General features: G+C 40.9%; 1 pseudogene; it reads right to left on the bottom strand.

Annotated features, from left to right (window-relative positions):
* Positions 1-266: 266 nt before the first annotated feature.
* LOC118830256 lies at positions 267-918 on the bottom strand (annotated as a pseudogene).
* Positions 919-6,217: the final 5,299 nt, after the last annotated feature.

Here is a 6,217-nt window from a genome sequence, read left to right on the forward strand (position 1 = left end):
GATAGCCAGCAGAGCAACAAGGGAATTCAATGACCCAAGTGAAATGCTGGCAAAGGCACAAGAAGAAGAAGAATCATGGGTTACTTTTAGTGCCATTTTCAGTTAGCAAGCCATTAGTAGAGCAGCCCAAGGCTCCTGACTTTCATCACCCCAAGATGTTTAAATCAATTACTGTAGGAAGACATGATTGGTAGGCTGATATCCCTTCTGGTAGAGATCTTCAAGGGAGGCCCAGCCAGACCCCAGCCTGGTCTTGCTGGCGTAACCTATGGCTGAAGGTTGTACCATAAGTATTTTTTTCCTGAAGGGAGCTCTTTGGTGAAGACGCCTTTAGGGAACAATTTTTTGGCCTCCTCTTCAGAGACAGTTGGAACAACCATGACACTGTCCCTGCAACCTTCTTATATTCTGTCAATTGAAGGGAATCAACCACTCTGAGGGTCTCATCAAAGTTCCTGCCAGTAGTTGCTGGGTAGAGGATAGACAGCTTCAATTTCTTATCGGGGCTAAAAATAAATACCACATGAGCTGTCAGAGGCGTGCCCTGCCCATACCATTCATCTGGGTCTAACATGCCCAACTTGATGGCAAGGTCCCATTTGTTATGGCCAATGATGGGGAAAGACAGCTTCTCCATGGGCTCATCTCCATTGTATGCATTGATATCCTTACTCCAGCCAAGATGGTTTTGGACAGAGTTAATAGAAAGGGTTATCATCTTAACATTCCGCTTCACAATTCTAGGGCCAACTTTGCAGCACGGCCCAGCTCTGCTGTGCACACTGGAGTAAAATCCCAAGGGTGGGAGAAGAGAATGCCCCATGAGTCTCTGAGAAAGTCATGGAAGCAGATTCTGCTGATCGTGGTGTCCACCTCGAAGTTGGGGGCCTCATCTCTGAGCAGCAGACCTCCAGGCATGGCAGCAGCAAGGGGCAGGAGGAAGACTCAATAATTTATTTTAAAACAATTCTTCAGTATATATATACATATATATATATATGCGTGTATATATATGTATATATATGTGTATATATATGTGATTTTACTGTTTATTAAAGATGAAAGCAAATTTGCACACTAATGAGATGGACATGCTTGTTTATTTTTTCATAAAGAATTAAATCCTGGCAGAATATTTGATATTATGAGACATAAGGCATCTTCAATGTTTTTCAGAGTTGATCAATATTTTGATTTTATAATTGTCAATGCTGAGAACTCCACTTAGCATAAACACGTAGCACAAAACGGCAGAAGTATGTTTAAGGCCATTTCAGAAATTGTTGGAAATTCTGTCCTAATCCTAAGCCAAAATTCATTTAACAATTTTGTATGTACAGTAAAAACACTGCAATTCATAACATACAATAGTCTCGAATATGAGACGAGATGTTTCTGGCAGCATACATTGGTGTTGCTGGAGTGATGTCATGCATAGTGTGAAATGTGCATGTTGTGTGTTCAGAACCAAGGCTGCAGTGAAGTTGCATGATGCAACAAGGGAAAACACTGACAGAAACACCTTGGATTCATTGAGCATTTGAGTTAGAATTAATTTTTGGTTGTTTTGTGTTCAGAAACCTTTTACTATCGTCAAATTTTTCTCGACCCCCACATTCAGTTATGTAACCCCATGTGGGGTCATGACCCACAGTTTAAGAAGTTTAGCTTAAGTTTGAGAAGCACTAATCTAGAAAAGGTACTGTTAGCTGGCATAGTAGATAGAGTGCTGGACCTGAAGTCAAGGAATCTCTTCTTTGTGAGTTCAAATCTGGCCTCAGATCCTTACTTGTGTTACCCTGAGCAAGTCACTTAACTTTGTTTGCCTAGTTCTTCAACCTGTAAAATGAGCTGGAGAAGGAAATTGCAAACCACTCCAGAATCTTTGCTAAGAAAACTCCCAAATAGGGCCATAAAAGAGTTGGACAAGACTGACTGAACAACCATTAGTCATACCCTTTCTTTCCACCCCTAATCTGTTTGATCTTTTTTTTTCTGAATTTTTTTTTCATGATTTTCTAGGACTTTGGATGACAGTTGAAATAAGAAATGAGAAGGGCATCATACCAGCTGAAAGTCATGAACAAGGTAAATTAACGATGCTGAGGTGCCAATGATGGACCTGGCTCTACTATCACTTTGTCACTGAATGACTACTCAATGATAGTAAGCATTTATTAAGCACTTCATTTTCCTTTAGCTGCTGTTTGGTCTGTGCTCTTTGAATCTCATACCTTCCCCAGGATAAGCTGATCACCTGAAATCTCATCATCATGGAGATGACTCAGCTTTTGATACTCAACACCTCAGGTCCCTCGGTGGCCTCTTCCCTCTGATCTGAAGGTTGGAGGGTGAAACTACACATCCCTCCTGAGGTCTTCTTTTATAGAACGTTCAGAACTTTCTAGCTAACTTCATTTTTTCATCAGTGGTTCTGCTTGGTTTGGCTCTTTGTGCCTGTCTGTTCTCAACTTCCTTTTGTGGATTGTCTTCTCTCACAGATGGTAAGCCCCTTGAGGGCAAGGCCTATCTTTCTTTTTCTTATTTGTATCCCCAGTGTAGGGCAGCTATGTGGTACAGTGGTTACGGTGCTGGGCCTGGAGTCAGAAAGACTCATCTTCCTATGTTCCAATCTGGCCCCAGACCTTACAAGCTGTGTGACCCTGGGCAAGTCACTTAACCCTGTTTCCCTCAGTTCCTCATCTGTAAAATAAGCTGGAGAAGGAAATGGCAAACCACTCCAGTACCTTTGCCAAGAAAACCCCAAATGGGGTCATGAACAGTCAGACATAACTGAACAGCAAGGAAATCCTTAGTGGGCTAAGCATGGTGCTTGGTAAATAGTAGATGCTTAATAAATGTTTATTGTATTATATTGCTTTGCTTATTTCTGAAAGGAGCTGTGTCGGCTATTAGGGATTTGGAGGCAAAAACAAAACAGTCCCTCCCCTCAAGGAGATTACATTTTGTTGGGGAAAATGATAGTGAGAGATGAAGAAAACTAAATTGTCTTGAAATCAAACAATAATCTCAAAAGACCTACAGAAAGCATTTACCTCCTTTTTCTTTCCTGAGCAAGGCATAGCAACATACACAAATGCCAGAGGGTCTAGGGACACAGGGATGTTTTGTATATGACTTTAATAAAAACATGTTTGTCTTGTAAAACCTTGCACGAGCCAAGTGGGACTCAGGGAGTTGAGGAAGAGCAGAGGATGGCGGCCCCGGGGAATAGAGAGAAGTACAGAGAGAGAGAGAAGAGCAGACAAGACAAAAATCCATTTAGTCTGTCTATCAGATGTCAGGAGGCACTGGCTGTTCGTGAATGGCTGTGTTTATTTTGTGTTGCTTGAAAGTGAGCTCACAGTGTCCTTTTGCAAAAGCAATTAGATATAGTCATCTGGGCGTATAGCACCAACTTCTCTCAATTGCAGTTCTGATTACTTCCATATACCTTTCTAGGGCAAAAAACGATCTAATCTATTGGAATTTATCACTATTATTATTAATGTTCTTATTATATTGAATCTCTCCCTGCTGACATCCTTTCTTTTTCTTAGTTTTCCCCTTATTCCCGAGTCTAGTTTTTTTTGAAGATGATTAGGGACTTCTGCTTTGTGAACGGAGTAACCCCCACTAATGAGATTGAAAATCAGTTTCTACATTCTCTCCCTACGCCCATAGTTATATGCAAGAAACTATTTTCTTTCCTTGTTCTCTTTTCTTCCTGCAGTAACCCCATTCATTTCAACAGTTTATTTATCTCTCCTGTGTCCTTCCCTAGCTTTAGCCTACGTACTTGGCAAGCATTTCATGTGGTGGGGAAGGGGAAGGAGTCATGACTTAGAGTGAGAGATGCAAAACTGAGTGGGACTCCGTGTTGATCATACTGTAACTAGCCTGAAATTTATTTGTGATTAAAATGTTCAAATAAAATATGAGTGCATCCTTTGTCACATTGTCAGACACTCGGGTTGCCATAACCGGATTAGAAGTAGTTTCATCTGAGCTGATATGAACATGTTAGTCCCATTTTGATGGTATAGGGTTGTTTTTTTTTGCCAGGGACAAATAGCTCTGAACACTGGTGCAATTTAGAAAAACAAGACCTTTTCAGCATTTTAACTGGAAACAATAGAATTTCAGATAGGTACTAATGAATCTTTAAGCTTTTTGCCTTATGCTAGCCCCTTAACAATGCTTGATTTTCCCTTATTTATTAATTTACTAATGGAGTGACTTACATCAAAAACCGCCTCCCTTTCCTGAGGGGTATATGTACTCAAGAGAAAATGATATATATGAGAATATGCTAGGTAGCATAGTGGATAGAGCGCTGTGCCTGGAATTAGGAAGATCTGGGTTCAAATCCAGTCTCAAACACTTACTAGTTGTGTGATCCTGGGCAAGTCACTTAACCTCAGTTTCCTCAAATGTGAAATGGGGACAATAATAGTATCTATCTCCTAAGGTGGTTGTGAGGATCCTGTGCAGTGCTTAGCTAAATTGTCTGGCACATGGTAGATGCTTAATAAATGTGTATTCCTTCCTTTCTTCCTTCCTTCCTTCCTTTCTTCCTTCCTTCTTTCCTTCCTTCCTTCCTTCCTTCCTTCCTTCCTTCCTTCCTTCCTTCCTTCCTTTCTTCCCTCCCTCCTTCCCTCTCTCCTTCCCTCTCTTCTCTCCTCCCTCCTCCCCTCCCTCCTTTCCACCTTCTTCTCAGCTGCACTTTTGTTTAGAGACATGGGCAGGTGGCAGTTTAGCTCTTCATTCCCTGACATCAAAACCTCGACCAAGAAGGGCTGCTAAATAAAGCCTGTAATAAGTGATTACTGATGCCTGAACCAGGGGTGCTGTCCTAGTTTAACAACCAGGTTGGGGATGGCGGATAGGGTGACTGAGGGGAGTAAGGGGAATGTATACACACACACTTTCAAGCTTAATCTACATTATTAGCACTTTCTTAAATCTAGACAATCAACAAAACACAAATTCAGCCCTGATTTGTAGTGATTGTTGATTTTTGAGGTGTAAATGCTCACAATGAAAATTTAACAATTTGGCTCCAGCACACCCATGCCTGAAACTCTCCATGTTAATGGATTCTGGTTGGATGCTAGTGGGTGCCTGTCGTTGGATTTCTAGTTCGTTTTTTTCCCACAGCCTTTTCTACATTCTTTCCACTTCTCTCCTCAGCTAAACCAGGCAAAGAAAAATATGATTAAGTCTCAGAAGAGGAAGAGTGGGTAAAAATTGCCTGAAGCTAAGGAAGGACAAGTTTAGGATGGACATTAGGAAAGATGAACAGTAATAGAGATTAGGCAGTGGAACAGAAGGCACCATCACTGCAAAGACATCGGGAAAGGTTAGATAAGATATTAACATTAATGAGGTAGAGAAAAGCCCTGCAAAATAGAAGAGGCTTGTCTGTAAGGAGGGGCAGGGGTGGGGAAGAAGAGGGAGGGAGACAATCAGAACGGATACCTAGGAATGAAATGTTCTCTTCTTGAATGTATATTAATGTAGATTCCCCATTCAGATGATTTAGATTCGTAAGCCTGCTTCCTCAATTTCTGTTGTTTCATTTTTGGTTTTGGTGGGACTTAATCTCCTGGATAATTATCTCAAAGCTCTATATCATCTGACCTATTTGGAGCCAACTCTAAATACAGTTAACACTCTTCCCCCAATTTGGATACTCAGAGTAATGTTCTAAAAGGAATAGAATTATCTGTAGTGTAGAAGAAAGAGTGCTATATTCAGAGTCAGAAGAAATACGGGTTCAAATTCTGCCTCTTGCATTGAATAACTGTGTGACCATGGGGCAAGTTTCCAGTCTATAAAACTGGGTTAATACCTTCCTCATAAGGTTATTGGAGAACTCAACTAGGAGAACATAGGTAAAATGAGATGTAGCTAGGCATAGTGAGTAGAGAATTCCCCCGAAGCCAGGAAGCCCTGGATTCAAATGCTACCTCTGACATATTGCCTGTGTGAATGTGGGTAAGTCACAACTTTCTCAGTGGATTAGATAACTGTGTATTCTCTCTACAAGTGAAATCATTGGTCCAGTGCCTGTCCTTTGGTAAGTAGGTATTATTATAGAAGGAGTAGGAAATCCGAATAGTAGCCTCTGTTTATCCTTTAAAACGAATGTGATGTTATGTGCCCATCATTACAAGGCATGAACTTCACTTTGTTTTTTTTCACAATAGTGCTG

Source organism: Trichosurus vulpecula, chromosome 8, assembly GCF_011100635.1.
Source record: "Trichosurus vulpecula isolate mTriVul1 chromosome 8, mTriVul1.pri, whole genome shotgun sequence".
Classification (NCBI taxonomy): Eukaryota; Metazoa; Chordata; class Mammalia; order Diprotodontia; family Phalangeridae; genus Trichosurus; species Trichosurus vulpecula.